The following is a 17,368-nucleotide window of genomic DNA, read 5'->3' as shown; positions in this document are numbered from 1 at the left end:
ATCGAACTGATAATTGAATGAGGGCAGGAAATAAAGACCGAGCAGAAAGGACACAGCGGGAGAGGGAGTGAGGAGGGATTTTACTCTGAGCGGAGAATGTAATGTCTGGGGAAAGAGTCTGTATCCCCGCCTGTTCATTTATACCGGGAAACCGGGAATTCCGCTCCTTCTCTCGGGATGGCCGAGAACCCCTGTACCGAGTGTTGGGGAATCTCCCCATACTAATTAAATATCGGAAACTGCTTCCCCATCCCGAGATCTTTCCTCTCCCCGTTCCCAGGTCAGTGCTCTCTCTGTGAGGCGGTGGGTGGCTCTTAGAAGAGCCTTTGTTTTGTGTTCGGTTTGAAAGGGTCGAGTTGTTCAGCCGCCGAATCCATAGAGAGTGAGGCCCTGCCGTTTCAGAGCGTACACCATATCCATGGCAGTGACCGTCTTGCGCTTGGCGTGTTCAGTGTAGGTGACCGCGTCCCTGATCACATTCTCCAGGAAAACCTTCAGCACCCCGCGGGTTTCCTCGTAGATCAGACCCGAGATCCGCTTGACACCGCCACGGCGAGCCAGGCGGCGGATGGCTGGTTTGGTGATCCCCTGGATGTTATCACGAAGCACTTTCCGGTGCCGCTTTGCTCCGCCTTTGCCCAGTCCTTTGCCTCCTTTACCTCTGCCAGACAAGATGATTCTTCACTCAAATCGCTGCTGAATGAATAACAAACTTATGCTGCTTCCGTTTTTATGCAGCCTGCCCCGACCTGACTGAAACAGACACAGGGAGGGGAGGAGACAGAGTGAGATATTAAACAGAGAGGGGAGGAGACAGAGTGAGATATTAAACAGAGAGGGGAGGAGACAGAGTGAGATATTAAACAGGGAGCGGAGGAGACAGAGTGAGAGGACAGAGAGGGGAGGAGAGAGTCAGAGTGACGGACAGAGCGGAGAGCGGCCTCTGATCTTCCAGCTCCACCTCCAGCTTTCTCCACCCGCCAATTTCAAACCGTTTATCGATAATAGAACCGAAACACAGCGCTCCGCACAAACCCTTACAGATTCGGGCTTCATATTCATGGATTCCCAGAAAAACAGAGCTTTTAAATAAGCCCCGTTACAATTAACAGTCAGTAATATTCCTGCCTAAATACAGTCCCTTCTATAACAAGTCAACCCGCCTCCTTCCATTTCAGTCCCAGACCCGATTCGATCTCCCCACACATCCCCTCCCAGACGGGTTCAGCAGTTTACAAACACTTTATTCCAGCTGATTTGAAGAATCTCATGTGTTGGGGTTTGAACTGTGATAGCGGCGGATCTCCGCCAGTGTTACCCTGTCACGGACTCTCGCCCTGAATCTGTGAGAAAAAATGAACTGGGACTGGAGCCGAACACACGCCAGTTCCAGTGAGGCCCGGCCCGGACATCCCATTCTCTCTATTTTATTTCAGACAGTGGGGGTGTGGCGGGAATAGCGAATGTCAGCGAGTCACCGGGACCCTGGGTTTATTTGAAATGATTTCTATCTGAAATCTGAGCCCGGCCCCGGGACAGGAATCATCTGATTCCGGGATCAGCTCTTTTCTGAGAGACGTGGGTGGCTCTGAGAAGAGCCGTTGGGTTCAGATGGTCACAAGTTGCACTTGATATTTTTACTTCTTTTTGCCCGCTGCTTTCTTCGGCTTTGCTGACTTCGGCTTGGGCTTGGCCCTCGGTTTTTCCACCTTCTTCGCCTTCGCCTTCACTGTCTTGGGGGTCTTGGGCTTCTTAGCCGCCGCTTTCTTCTTAATTGGTGATTTCGCCGCCTTTTTCGTGGTCGATTTCTTGACCGCTGGTTTCTTGGCCGTTAATTTCTTGACGGCTGTTTTTTTGGCCGCTGGTTTCTTTCCGGGAGATTTCTTGGTCACTTGTTTCTTCACCTTCTTTACCACTTTTGCCTGGGTTTCCTTCTTAGCGACTCTGAAGGAGCCCGAGGCGCCCGTGCCCTTGATCTGCACCAGGGAGCCCTTTTCCACATTTCTCTTGATACTTAATTTAATCTGGGACCGGAGCTTCTCCACATCCAGGCCTTTGGTAGCCAGATTCTTCTTTATCGCGGCCAGGGATATCCCCTTGCGATCCTTGCAATCCCCCACAATCTTGAGGATCTGTTCTCCCAACGGGGGACCGGTGGTCTTGGGTCTGGGAACCGCCTTCTTCTTCTTGGGAGCCTTGGGTGGAGCGGCGGCGGCAGGAGGTGCCGTTTCGGCGGCTGCAGTGTCTGTCATGTCCGGGACTCTGTCGAAAATCTCTCTGACAGTCAGAGCTGGGTCAGAAATGAAACGAGAGGCGGCGGCACAGAGCAACTTAAAGGCACAGAGCGGACGGGGCGGAGACACCCTGCTGTCATCTCCCGGCCCCTCCAGCCTCTCTGTGTTTCTCTCTCCTCTTAAACTCCCCGATTCCAATTCAAATCGGGCACTCCAGAGTCCCAGACTAGCCCCTTCCCATCTCTAACACCGGTATGTTTGCTGTCGATAAACTTTCACCGGAATTAAAAGCATCAGTTTCGATTTAAACCCGTTTCATTGCTGCACTGATCGCGCTCTCTCACCCGATCGCTGACATGATCTCCGTTTTTCGGCTGAAATCTTGAATTGATTTAAAACTTTACCTTAAATTTCCACTTCGGAACTCGGCAGGGGAGGAGGGCGATCCTTTGACAGGGATTTTTAAAAATTATACTCAAAAGGATCTCGGAAATGCGGCGATGAGACCGGCCAAACAAACACAGTGACATTAATCTAACCCGCCCGCCCCTTTAACACACTCTCTCTGACACAATGTTCACATCTTCACATTCACAGGACAAACTGTTCGCCAGATTGACAATTCCCGGGACAGGCTTTCCTCCCCGCTCGGCCTGTGCTGCAGATTCTCGGCGGTTAGTTGTAGTTTCCCAGCTCAGTAACTGTTAAACACTCTGAGGCCGGCGCTCCTCACAGTGTCTGGTCCCCAGATTCAGGGGCAGTAGACAATCACAGCTGTGGATGTGATAATCCACATCTGGTTTTACATGATTATATTATTCACACTCAGCAATATGTTTGGTTGAGACGATAATACAAATTATCCGCTCGGGGCGCCTCCAGTCTCTCTGTCTTTCTCTCTCCCTCCTAAACTGACTGACAGACAACAGTAACTGGTGTCCTATCCGTCCCATTCTCAACACCCAGAGACGGCCAGTTACTGAATAAATTCAACATTCATAGGCAGTCCAGTGTGAGGCAGTTACAGGCTGTTTCTCTCCACCTTTCCTTACTGGACTGGAGACTGATAAATGCGCCGTCAGACCGGCTCATACAGAATAGGAGGGACAGTGACCGTCTCACCAACAGCACCGGAGGTCTGTTCACAGACACAGAATCAGTCTTTACCTTCCAACAGGGTGTTCATATTACGCTCAATAACACTATCCCGCTTTCATGTACAGCGCTAGAGATAGAGAAATACAGACGGACAGATGAAGAGACAGACAGAGACAGGGACACAGACAAAGTATCATTCTCACACTTCCTCTCAGTGTGTCCGTTTCACACTCAGCAAACAGTATCCCACCTTCGTGTACAGCGCCAGAGAGATACAGACAGGCAGAGTATCAGCCATACGCTTCCCATCAGTGTCTCTGTATCACGCTCAGAGGACTATTCCACCTTCATATGTTGTACAAAAGAGAGAGAGAAACTGACCTGCAATGTCCCGTTTTCACCCAGCAACAAATTGGAAAATTCTCCATTCCAATTGCCATTCCAAGCTGGAGTGACAGAAGATGCAGTCTCATCTCTCACTGATATTATTTCAGAGACAGACACATTATTAATCCCACTCTCAGGGACAGTGTCACGCATTTAACCCTCTCTTGCGTGTTGTACCCTCTGCAATTTTGCAGCTCAGGGCCCTTCTCTATTTCTCTCAGTGACCGTGAGTTTCATTCCGATTGAAATAAACTGGGACTGTTGCCGTCAGATATTAATCCTACACGGTCCCAGCAAACACACCGACTCCCACTTTCCTCCCATGTTTCTCCAGGATTGGTTCGAGGAATCCGGCCTCCCGTTACGGAGTCACAAGTTTCTTTATCAGTAAAGGGACCAAGAATGAACAGAACCAATTGGCTCATTTCAGAGCCGCCCACTTTATCTCTGGAAGACTCTTTTCCATCAAAAGATACCGAGAGAAACAGCAGGGATGGAAACATCTCGTTTAATAGTTAGAGATTGTAAAGTCAGTCTGGATTCCAGCGTTAGGCACTGGTGGAATCCCATCTGTTTTCCATTCTGGTGCCTGTTCCTGCACTGCCTGTGGACCCCATTCCCTCTGACCTTTCCCCCAGACCCACTTCCTTTGCTCAGACTCTGAAAAATTCCAATTGGGGAAAGTTTCCATCGATTTTTGTATTGGGAATTAAACCAGATATCTGCGCATGCGTGACTCAGCCCCGCCCCCTGCGCTGAATCTTGTGGTGCAGAAGAGCGCATGCGCGCTCCCCTCCCCCAGCTCGGCCTGTGGGCGCCATTCCCTCAGTGAGCGGAAGAAGATGGTTTAAAACAGCCGGGAATGGAGAGATCACGGCCCCCGGGGGAAGGGAGCAAAGAGCAGCCTCGTTACAGCAGCTCATCGCTTCGGGACCGTGTCCGCAGATGGGCTCAGAGATCGGCATTGAGTCCGGGGGAAGGTCAGGGGGAGTCCGGGGGCTGTTTGTAAGAGGCGGAGTGGATCAGGAACTGGTCCCGGAACATGGAGTGAGCGGGGGAAGGGAGAGGTCATTCTCGGGCTGTGTGTGCACAGGGTGTGTCCAGGGGAAGGAAGACAGAATGGGAAGAACCTGCTATTTAAAATCATTGCTGCTTTCTCTCCCCAAATCAGTCGTGAATGTTCCTGGTTCAGTTCCAGTCTCACCCCGTTACTGGACAGTGAACAGTCAGGATGTGGGGAGTTTTTCAAGCAGTATCTATTGCAGGCATCAGGTGCGCAGTGTGAAGGACACATTTTCAACAGCGGTTGTTTGGTTTCGGGTGAACGGTTAGTCCCATGGGAGAGGAGTTGAGAAACCTGACCTGTAGAAAGGTCCCTGCCCCATCGGGTAGTCCCATTCACTGATCAGTGCAGGGGTTGGGTTGTGTCTGGATGTCACTAAATTGTTTTAAAATCGTCCAGCACACCTGGTGTGCAGAAGCTGAGTGCTGCAGTACTGCAGTGGAGTCAGACATTGACACTGTTTCTATCACTGGTTTTCATTTGTGGATATTCAAAATGATCATTAACAGAGATATCAAACTGATCACTTTTGTATTTTCTACCTCACCTGTTCCTGAGTCACAAGAGATAATTTTCTTTCTACAGGCAAATCCTTGAAGGATCCAGAATAAATGTGATGTTTCCTCCACCCGAGGCACTGGAAACAGTGCAGCCAGCTCCTTCTCACACACAGTAAGTACATTATCACACACACAGAGCACAGAGACACAGACAGGTCATCAGTTCCACAGTCTCAGACAGCAGAAGTAGTCAGTCCCACACTGATCTTAAATTCCAGAGACACATTTTCAATCCAACAGAGCAGGTGAAGTCGATACTGTTCCATTTCTCCCAAACTCAGTCCCGCTGACAGGGAAATACAAAAATCCCATTCAAAATCACACTCTCAGATTGAAAGGCACTGTGTCAATCTCACAATAGGGCAACATTAAATACCAGATAGAAATTACACATGGTACCCGATTGAAAGGCACAGAATGAATCCCAATAATGTACCCTGAGATTCCAATTGAATACCACCCCACAACTCACACATGTGAGTTTAATACATGCAGCATCCATTCGAATAGTGTGTCATGAGATACAAACTGCAGACAAGTCCAAAACTCATGTAGAGTATCAGACTGAGAAATGCTGTGACAGTGTAACCTGAGAAACAAATTAGAAACCAGTTTATAATACACTCATAGTATGAGATGTAAAGATACAGTATCAATTCTATTAGTGCACACTGAGATACACATTACATACCAGTCCAAAAATCTCTCTCAATATTAGACTGAAAGACACAGTATCGATTACAATAGAACAGACTGAGCTACACATTATACACCAATTCAAAAATCACTATATCAGTTTGTAATATATGTTATCATTCACAATAGTGCACAAAAAAATTGATTTAATAGTAGTCCAAAAAGCACACAAATTATCTGATTAAAAACCTCCAGCACGAAATCCTAAAGTTTATCCATATTTATCAATAAAATGAGAAAAACTATTTAAACATGAAGATATTAAAGCTACAGTATTGAACACCGTAATGTAATGTGAGAAAATAATTACAGACAGATACAGAATAAATCTCGCACTCATGTATGGTACCACAGTTGACAGAGAATGAATCCCCCACTCTCATAATGTACCATAAACTGGCAGATAAAGTATGAATCCCACACTCACACAGCATCAGAGACTGCATATATCGAATGAATCGCAAACTCAAACACACTACTGACAAGATACACAATGAATCCCACACAGTATCACGGACTGAGAGATACAAAATGAATCTCTCAGTCACCTACATTAGTGCAGGCTGAGTTACAAATTAGGGACCAGTCCACAAATCTCAGTGTCAGATTGAACGATACAGTACCAATTCCATTAGTGCAGACTGAGCTACATATTAAACACCAATACAAAAGACCAATACAGATTCAGACTGAAATATACAGTATTCCATTGATGCAGACTGAGCTGCACATTGTATATAAGTTCAAAAATGTCACCATATCAGTTTGGAAGATACACTAAATCACAATTGTGTTCACATTGATGCAGATTTAATCGTAGCCAAAAAGTGCAGTGATTCTCTGATTATAACCTACAGCATCACATTTTAAAGTATATAATTATCTACCACTTAAACACTGGGAAAAATTAGTTATACATTTATGTATTAAAGATACAGGTTTGAACGCCATGCTGTAAACTGAGATACAAATTAGATACAGATAAAGAATGAATCTCATACTCAGATCCAGTGCCAGAGACTGACATACAGAATGAATCCCTCACTCACACAATGTACCACTGACTGACAGATACAGAACGAATCCCACACTCACACACTGTAGCACAGACTGACAGATACAGTATATATATCACTCATATACAGTATCAGAGATTGATGGAAATGGAATGAATGTCTCACTCACATACAGCACCAGACACTGACAGATATGGAATTAATCCCAAATTCACACACGGTGCCAGAGACTGACAGGAACAGAATGAACCTCATTCAGATACAGTACAAGGGACTGACATATATAGAATGAATCCCACACTCACACAAAGTACCACAGGCTGACAGAATCAGAATGAATCACTAAGTCAAATCACTGCAGACTGAGTTACACATAACATGCCAGTCCAAAAATCTTAGTGTCAGATTGAAAGATAATGTATCAATTTCATTAGTGCAGACTGAGCCAAACATTATATAGCAGTCCAACACTGTCAGACCTTATCAGACTCAAAGATACAACATCAATTCCATTAGCATGTACTGAGCCACATGTTACACACCAGTCCAAAAATCTCATACAGTAACAGACTGATAGATACATTATCAATTCTATTAGTGCAGGCTGAGCTATATATTACATTCCAGTCCAAAAATCTCACAGTGTCAGACTGAGATACAGAATTAATTCCATTATTATAGACTGAGCTACACATTATATACCAGTTAAATAATTTCACCATGGACAGATTGAAAGGTACATTATCATTCACAACAGAGTTCAGAGATGAAGATGTAATACTACTCCAAAACTCACACACATTGTTTGATTAAAGAAAATCCAAAAGTGTATCAATATTTACAAATTAAACACTTGATAAAAAACTGCATAGCCTTTAAAGTATTAAAGATATAGTTTCATATACAATAATATAAACTGAAATAAGAATACAGAATGAATCCAGACTTGCACATTGTCTCATAGACTGAATTATAGAATGAAACCCAGACTGAGATAAATTAGCTCAGACTGACAGATACAGAATGTATCCTAAACTCATATACAGTATCAGAGACTGACAGATACAGAATGAACCCCACATTTGCATGCAGCACCAGAGACAGACAGAAACAGAATGAATCCCACACTCACATACAGTACCAGAGACAGACAGATACAGAATAAACCCCATACTCATGTACAGTACCAGATACAGACAGGTAAAGAATAAACCCCACACTTATATACAGCACCAGAGACAGACAGAAGCAGAATAAACCTGACATTCGCATACAGTACCCGTTACAGACCGATACAGAATAAACCCCACACACGTACAGTACCACAGACTGACAGGCACAGAATGAATCCCACAATCACACACAGTACCAGAGACTGACAGATACAGAATAACCCTCATTCATATACAGTACCAGAAACAGACAAATAAAGAATAAACCCCACACTCATTTGCAGTACCAGAGACAGACAGATACAGAATGAATCCCAAATTCACATACAGTACCAGAGACTGACAGATACAGAATGAATCCCAAATTCACACAAGGTACCAGAGACTGACATATACTGAATAAACCCCACATTCACATACAGCACCAGAGACCGACAGAGACAGACAGATACAGAATGAATCCCAAATTCATACACAGTACCAGAGACTGACATATACTGAATAGACCCCACATTCAAACAGTAACAGAGACAGAGAGACACAGAACAAAAAACACACTCATTTCCAGTATCAGAGACAGACAGATACTGAAAAACTCCAAACTCATGTACAGTGAGACTGACAGACACAGAATAAACCCCACACAGGTACAGTACCACAGACTGACAGGCACAGAATGAATCCCACACTCACACAGTACCAGAGACTGACAGATGCAGAATAAACCCCACACTCATGTACAGTATCTGAGACTGACAGAAACAGAATAAACCCCACACTCACACACAGCACCAGAGACTGACAGATACAGAATAAACCCCACACTCATATGCAGCACCAGAGACTGACAGATGGAGAATAAACCCCACACTCACACACAGCACCAGAGACTGACAGATACAGTATATACCCCCCACTCATATGCAGCACCAGAGACTGACAGATAGAGAATAAACCCCACACTCATATGCAGCACCAGAGACAAACAGATACAGTATATACCCCCCACTCATATGCAGCACCAGAGACTGACAGATACAGAATAAACCCCACACTCATATACAGTACCAGAGACTGACAGATACGGAATGTGTGAATTTGGGATTCACAGTATCGGAGACAGACAGATACAGAATAAACCCCAAACACATCTACAGTATCAGAGACACACAATTACAGAATAAACCCCACACTGACACACAGTTCCAGAGACTGACAGGTACAGAATAAACCTCACACTCATGTACAGTATCAGAGACTGACTTATACAGAATGAATGTTATACTCACACACAGTACCAGAGACTGACAGATACAGAATAAAGCCCAACCTCATATACTGTACCAGAGACAGATAAATACAAAATAAACAACAAACACATCGACAGTATCGGAGATAGATGGATGCAGAATAAATCCAACACTGACACACAGTACCAGAGACAGACATAGACAGAATAAACCCCACACTCATATACAGTACCAGAGACTGATAAATACAGAATAAACCCCACACTCACACACAGTACCAGAGACAGACAGATACAGAATGAAAGCTGCACTCACACACAGTACCAGAGACAGACAGATACAGAATAAAACCTACACTCACACACAGTACCAAAGACTGACAGATAGAGAATAAACCCCACACTCATATACAGTACCAGAGACTGACAGATACGGAATGTGTGAATTTGGGATTCACAGTATCGGAGACAGACAGATACAGAATAAACCCCAAACACATCTACAGTATCAGAGACACACAATTACAGAATAAACCCCACACTGACACACAGTTCCAGAGACTGACAGATACAGAATAAACCTCACACTCATGTACAGTATCAGAGACTGACTTATACAGAATGAATCTTATACTCACACACAGTACCAGAGACTGACAGATACAGAATAAAGCCCAACCTCATATACTGTACCAGAGACAGATAAATACAAAATAAACAACAAACACATCGACAGTATCGGAGATAGATGGATGCAGAATAAATCCCACACTGACACACAGTACCAGAGACAGACATAGACAGAATAAACCCCACACTCACACACAGTACCAGAGACAGACAGATACAGAATGAAAGCTGCACTCACACACAGTACCAGAGACAGACAGATACAGAATAAAACCTACACTCACACACAGTACCAGAGACTGACAGATACAGAATATACCCCACACTCATATACAGTACCAGAGACTGACAGATACGGAATGTGTGAATTTGGGATTCACAGTATCGGAGACAGACAGATACAGAATAAACCCCAAACACATCTACAGTATCAGAGACACACAATTACAGAATAAACCCCACACTGACACACAGTTCCAGAGACTGACAGATACAGAATAAACCTCACACTCATGTACAGTATCAGAGACTGACTTATACAGAATGAATCTTATACTCACACACAGTACCAGAGACTGACAGATACAGAATAAAGCCCAACCTCATATACTGTACCAGAGACAGATAAATACAAAATAAACAACAAACACATCGACAGTATCGGAGATAGATGGATGCAGAATAAATCCCACACTGACACGCAGTACCAGAGACTGACAGATACAGAATAAACCCCACACTCATATACAGTACCAGAGACTGATAAATACAGAATAAACCCCACACTCACACACAGTACCAGAGACAGACAGATACAGAATGAAAGCTGCACTCACACACAGTACCAGAGACAGACAGATACAGAATAAAACCTACACTCACACACAGTACCAGAGACTGACAGATACAGAATAAACCCCACACTCACACACAGTACCAGAGACAGACAGATACAGAATGAATCCCACACTCACACACAGTACCAGAGACAGACAGGCACAGAATAAACCCCACACTCACACACAGTACCAGAGACAGACATAGACAGAATAAACCCCACACTCATACACAGTACCAGAGACTGAAAAATACAGAATAAACACCAAACTTTTGTACAGTATCAGAGACTGACAGATACAGAAGAAACCCCACAATCATGTAAAGTGCCAGGTAAAATTGTTTGGTTCGTGAGTGTCTGTAAATGAAGGAAACATGGTGTCTGTTAAGGGAGTGTCTATACATGAAGGGAAAACGGTGAAGGGTCAGGGAATATCTATAAATGAAAGAGAAATGGTGACAGGTCAGGGATTGTCCATGAATGAAGGTGAAATGGTTTCTGGTAAGGGAATATTATAAATGGGAGAAGACATGGTGACAGGTCAGGGAGTGTCTAAAAATGAATGCGAAATGGTGACGGGTTACGGAGTGTCCATAAAGGAGGGAGAAATGGTGACAGGAGGCAGATTCTGTAAATGATGGAGAAATGGTGACTGGTCAGGGGGTGTCTGTAAATGGAGGAGGAATGTTGACTGGTCCGGGAGTGTCTGTAAATGAAGGAGAATTGTTGACAGGTCAGGTCGTGTCCATATCTGAAGGAGAAACAGTGATGGGTCAGGGAGCGTCTATTAATGAAGGGAAATGCTGACGGGTCAGGGAGAGTTTGTAAATGAAGGAGAAATGCTGAAGGGTCAGAGAGCGTCTATAAATGTAGGAGAAATTGTGTTTGATCAGAGAATGTCTGAAAATGAAGGCGAAATGGTGACTGGTCAGGGGGTGTCTGGAAATGAAGGAGGAATGGTGATTGGTCAGGGAGTGTCTGTAAATGAAGGCGAAATGGTGACTGGTCAGGGAGAGTCTGTAAATGAAGGAGGAAAGGTGATTGGTCAGGGAGTGTCTGTAAATGAAGGCGAAATGGTGACTGGTCAGGGAGAGTCTGTAAATGAAGGAGGAATGGTGATTGGTCCGGGAGTGTCTGTAAATGAAGGCGAAATGGTGACTGGTCAGGGGGTGTCTGTAAATGAAGGAGAAATGGTGACTGGTCAGGGGGTGTCTGCAAATGAAGGAGGAATGGTGATTGGTCAGGGAGAGTCTGTAAATGAAAGAGGAATGGTGATTGGTCCGGGAGCGTCTGTAAATGAAGGCGAAATGGTGACTGGTCAGGGGGTGTCTGTAAATGAAGGAGAAATGGTGACTGGTCAGGGGGTGTCTGTAAATGAAGGAGAAATGGTGACTGGTCAGGGGGTGTCTGTAAATGAAGGAGGAATGGTGATTGGTCAGGGGGTGTCTGTAAATGAAGAAGGAATGGTGATTGGTCTGGGAGTGCCTGTAAATGAAGCAGGAATGGTGATTGGTCCGGGAGTGTCTGTAAATGAAGCAGGAATGGTGATTGGTCAGGGGGTGTCTGTAAATGAAGGAGGAATGGTGATTGGTCAGGGGGTGTCTGTAACTGAAGGAGAAATGGTGATTGGTCAGGGGGTGTCTGTAAATGAAGGCGAAATGGTGATTGGTCAGGGGGTGTCTGTAAATGAAGGAGGAATGGTGATTGGTCAGGGGGTGTCTGTAAATGAAGGAGGAACGGTGATTGGTCAGGGAGTGTCTGTAAATGCAGGAGAATTGTTGACAGGTCAGGTCGTGTCGATATCTGAAGGACAAAAAGTGATGGGTCAGGGAGTGTCTATTAATGAAGGGACATGCTGACGGGTCAGGGAGAGTTTGCAAATGAAGGAGAAATGCTGAAGTGTCAGGGAGCGTCTATAAATGTAGGAGAAATTGTGTTTGATCAGGGAGTGTCTGAAAATGAAGGAGAAATTGTGATAGGTCAAGGAAAATCTTTAACTGAAGGAGAAATGGTGACTGGTCAGGGAGAGTCTGTCGCCAAAATTGGGAGATATCACAGATGGACGGCATACAGGCAGCTATAGGGAGGGACATTGTGTGGAAATGAGGGGCAGAGCATATACACACAGCCAGAGTCAGCATATTCAGGAGAGGAGAGGGGAATCAGTGAGTGTAGAACTGAATCCAACCAGAGTCAGCAACTTCAGGGGAGGAGAGGGAGGGGAACCAGTGAGTGTGGAACTGAACCCAGTCAGAGTCAGCACCTTCAGGGGAGGAGAGGGAGGGGAACCACTGAGTGTAGAACTGAACCCAGTCACAGTCGGGATCTTCAGGAGAGAGAGAAAACTTAAATAGAAGGAAAAATGTTGGAGGTGGTGCGATGGGTTTGGGTTTCAGCAGAGGGAGGAGGGTGAGTGTGTGGGACGGGGATTTACAGTTTGGGGGAATGAGCGGGAAGAATGTTCTATTGAAACTAGAATTGCCTGTTCTGAATTTCTATCCTGTATTCACAGTGAGGACTTTTGTTATCTCCTTTTACAGGGTATTAGAAGGGGCGGATTTGCAGACGAGAAACTCAAACCAAACATCACGTCAAGATCTGACTCCATTCACCAGCACCTGAAGATTATCGGCCTTAAAATGTCGGACAAATGTTGATCTGTTCTATCTGTGGGAAAAGATTTCAAACATCACTGTAATTGGAATAGCAGCGAGACACACACACCCGATTGAGAGTGTTCCAGTGCACTGACTGTGGGAAAAGCTTTCACCAGTTACACAGCCTGAAGAAACATCATACCATTCACAGTGGGGAGAAACGAGACACGTGTTCTCTGTGCAGACGAGACTTCCACTGATCTCCAACGTGGAGAGAGAGAAGGACACCCGCACCATGGAGAAACTGGGGAAATGTGGGGACTGTGGGAGGGGATTCAGTTACTCATCCCGGCTGGAAACTCATCGACGCAGACACACTGGAGAGAGGCCGTTCACCTGCTCCGTGTGTGGGAAGGGATTCACTCAGTCATCCCACCTCACTGAACATCAACTTGTTCACACTGATAAGAGACTTTTTAAATGTTCTGTCTGTGAGAAGAGCTTTAAAAGAAAAAGTGATCTGCTGACACACCAACGCACTCACACTGGGGAGAGGCCGTTCATCTGCTCCGTGTGTGGGAGCGGATTCACTCAGTCATCCCACCTCATTGAACATCAACTTGTTCACACTGATAAGAGACTTTTTAAATGTTCTGTCTGTGAGAAGAGCTTTAAAAGAAAAAGTGATCTGCTGACACACCAACGCACTCACACTGGGGAGAGGCCGTTCACCTGCTCCGTGTGTGGGAGTGGATTCACTCAATCTTCCCACCTCATTGAACATTAACTTGTTCACACTGATAAGTGTCTTTTTAAATGTTCTGTCTGTGAGAAAAGCTTTAAAAGTAAAAGTGATCTGCTGACACACCAACGGGTCCACAGTGGGGAGAGGCCGTTCACCTGCTCCGTGTGTGGGAAGAGTTTCACTCAATCATCCCACCTGCTGAGTCACCAGCGAGTTCACATGTGATTCCAGGAGTTGGATTCTGCTGTTATTGCTGCTGTTAATCACATCCAGGACTGAACCGTGTTCATTCTGACAGTTGGGGGTTGTTTTTGATGTTAATAATCCCTTTACCTGGGCTGGAGTTTAGTATTCTGTACAAGTGTGAAATGAATCAGCTTTCTTTCAAACAAAGTGTTTCTAGTCCTTCATATCTTGATGATAAGAATCATAGAAGTTTACAACATGGAAACAGGCCCTTCGGCCCAACATGTCCATGTCGCCCAGTTTATACCACTAAGCTAGTCCCAGATGCCTGCACTTGGCCCATATCCCTCTATACCCATCTTACCCATGTAACTGTCCAAATGCTTTTTAAAAGACAAATTTGTACCCGCCTCTACTACTGCCTCTGACAGCTCGTTCCAGACACTCACCACCCTTTGAGTGAAAAAATTGCCCCTCTGGACCCTTTTGTATCTCTCCCCTCTCACCTTAAATCTATGCGCCCTCGTTATAGACTCCCCTACCTTTGGGAATAGATTTTGACTATCTACCTTATCTATGCCCCTCATTATTTTATAGACTTCTGTAAGATCACCCCTAAACCTCCTACTCTCCAGGGAAAACAGTCTCAGTCTATCCAACCTCTCCCTATAAGTCAAACCATCAAGTCCCGGTAGCATCCTCGTAAATCTTTTCTGCACTCTTTCTAGTTTGAGGACTTATGATGAAGTGTGTGGAATCCTGAGTTCCTTCACCTTTTCAAAAGATGGATCTACAAGATGTCCAAGTCTGACAGGACAGAAAATTGTATTATATCACAGGGTCCACTTCAATCAGCCTGAGCAGATTTCCACTACACTTGTGTGAAAAAGAGCTTCCTAATTTCAATCCGAGACGCCCTAGCTCTAAATTTAAGTTTATGTCCTCTTGTTCTGGATTCCCCCACTGGAGAAAATAGTTTCTATTTCGACCCTATCGAGCCCCTTTATAATTTTAAATCCCTGGATCAGATCACCCCTCAACCTTCTAAACTCAAGTGAATGGAAACCAAGTTTATCCAGCCCGAGTATCATTCTGGTGAATCTGCACTGTCCCCCCTCCAAGGCCAATATATCCTTGGTGAGGATCAGTACTCCAGAGGGGCTCTGACCAAGACTCTGTAGAACTGATGCATCACTTCCTTCCCTTTGTATTCCAGCCCTGGAGATAAAGGCCATTAATCTGTGATTGCTTTTTGTATCTGTGCACTCGCCTTTAGTGATTTGTGTACATGGACACCCAAATCCCTTTGCTCCTCCACCGTTCCCAATCTCTCACTTTAAGAAAATACTCCAATGTTTCCTTTTTGCATCCAAATTGAATGATCTCACTCTTCCTCACATTGAACTCCATCTGCCGCAGTTTGTCCATTCACTTAAACAGTCCCTTTGTAACTTCCTACTCCCATCTACATCACTTACTGTGCCTCATAACTTTGTGTCATCTGGAAACTTGGATCTACAACTCTCTATTCCTTCATCCAATTTATTGATAAATATGGTGAAAAGCTGAGGCCCCAGTGCAGATCCCTGGGAACACCACTTGTCATATCCCACCAATCAAAGAACTTTCCCTTTATCCCTACTCTCTTCTCCGACCTCCCAATCAATTACAACCCATGTCACAAGGTCACTTTCAATTGTGTGCATTTTATTTATTCTATTAATCTCTTGTGCTGAACCTTATCAAATGCCTTCTGGAAGTCCACATAGACAACATCCATAGACACTCCCCTGTCCACCTTGTTGGTTTCCTCAACAAATCCAGCTAAATTAGTCAGACATGACCTACCCTTCACAAATCCAAGTTGACTCTCTTTGACCAGCTCAATTTGTGTCTCATGATAGATTTCAGTAAGTTCCCCACAACCGACGTTAAAATGACAGGTCTGTATTGTCCTGGTTTCTCCCTCCCTCCTTTTTTAAATAACGGAGTGACATTTTCAACATTTATATCCAAAGGCACAATTCCTGAGTCGAGAGAGCTTTGGGAAATTATAACTAATGCATCTCTAATTTCCCCAACTGTTTCCTTTAATACGATGGGGTGGATACCGTCAGGTCCGAGAGCAGTCTCCGTGGAGGGGGGTTATCACCTTTTACCTGAATACACCGATATTTTCGCCCACATTCATGTTAGTGTTTGGCGAACACTGTCTGATGTCTTTCACACACCTGTCGAACCTTGGGGTCAGAGGCATGGGGGGTAATTTCACCTTCACTGCTTGGGCGGCAAACTGACGGAGAAGAAATTAAAATCAGGCGGGTTCTATAAGGGGCGGGTGATCCGCTCGACCAGTTCAGCCCCCAGCGATGGTGAAAATTTCCCTCCACGTGTTGTGAACCGGTGCAGTTTGAGACAATGGACCAACTTGTGGGCTTCGAAGATTGATATTAGGGCGGAGGTCAGGAAAAGTGTGGCCGATTTTAACTATCCCCGCCTGGCGGAAATGGGGTGGGAGAGGCGAGTAAATGGTGTCAGGTCACTTACCGCCCCTTTAACGTTGGAGTTCCTGCCTCCACCATCGTGGGTCGGGTCCTGAGAAGAGCGGCCGGAGCAACACCCACCTGTTTCCGGGTCAGACCACGTGTAATATGTAAATCAGAGTATTATGACGTACACGGGACAGTATTTAAATTTGGTTACGAATGGGAGGAGGAGCCGCCCTATCGATGGGCATTGAGTGATCCAGAACACTGAGAAGTTTATTTTTAACTTATATTTTTTGGAGTAAGGATGAGCCGGAGAGCTTTCCCTTGGCCTGCTGAGGCCGTGAGAAATCTACCGGCCCCTGATCGTCTCAGAAATGTATCAGGAGGTTTCCTCATAGATCTGTGTAA

The 17,368-nt window shown here is 45.1% G+C and overlaps 1 long non-coding RNA gene across 1 annotated transcript; it reads left to right on the top strand.

The window, feature by feature from the left end:
* The first annotated feature begins 4,504 nt into the window (after positions 1-4,504).
* On the top strand, positions 4,505-14,678 carry LOC137316831 (uncharacterized). Its single transcript, XR_010961622.1, has 3 exons — positions 4,505-4,699; positions 5,368-5,454; positions 13,484-14,678. It is a non-coding gene; the product is annotated as an uncharacterized lncRNA (long non-coding RNA).
* The last annotated feature ends 2,690 nt before the right edge of the window (positions 14,679-17,368 follow it).

The sequence above is a fragment of the Heptranchias perlo genome, unplaced genomic scaffold (genome assembly GCF_035084215.1).
Source record: "Heptranchias perlo isolate sHepPer1 unplaced genomic scaffold, sHepPer1.hap1 HAP1_SCAFFOLD_60, whole genome shotgun sequence".
In the NCBI taxonomy this organism is placed as follows: domain Eukaryota; kingdom Metazoa; phylum Chordata; class Chondrichthyes; order Hexanchiformes; family Hexanchidae; genus Heptranchias; species Heptranchias perlo.
Note: the sequence above shows the minus strand (reverse complement) of the source record. Positions and strands in the feature narration are given on the sequence as shown.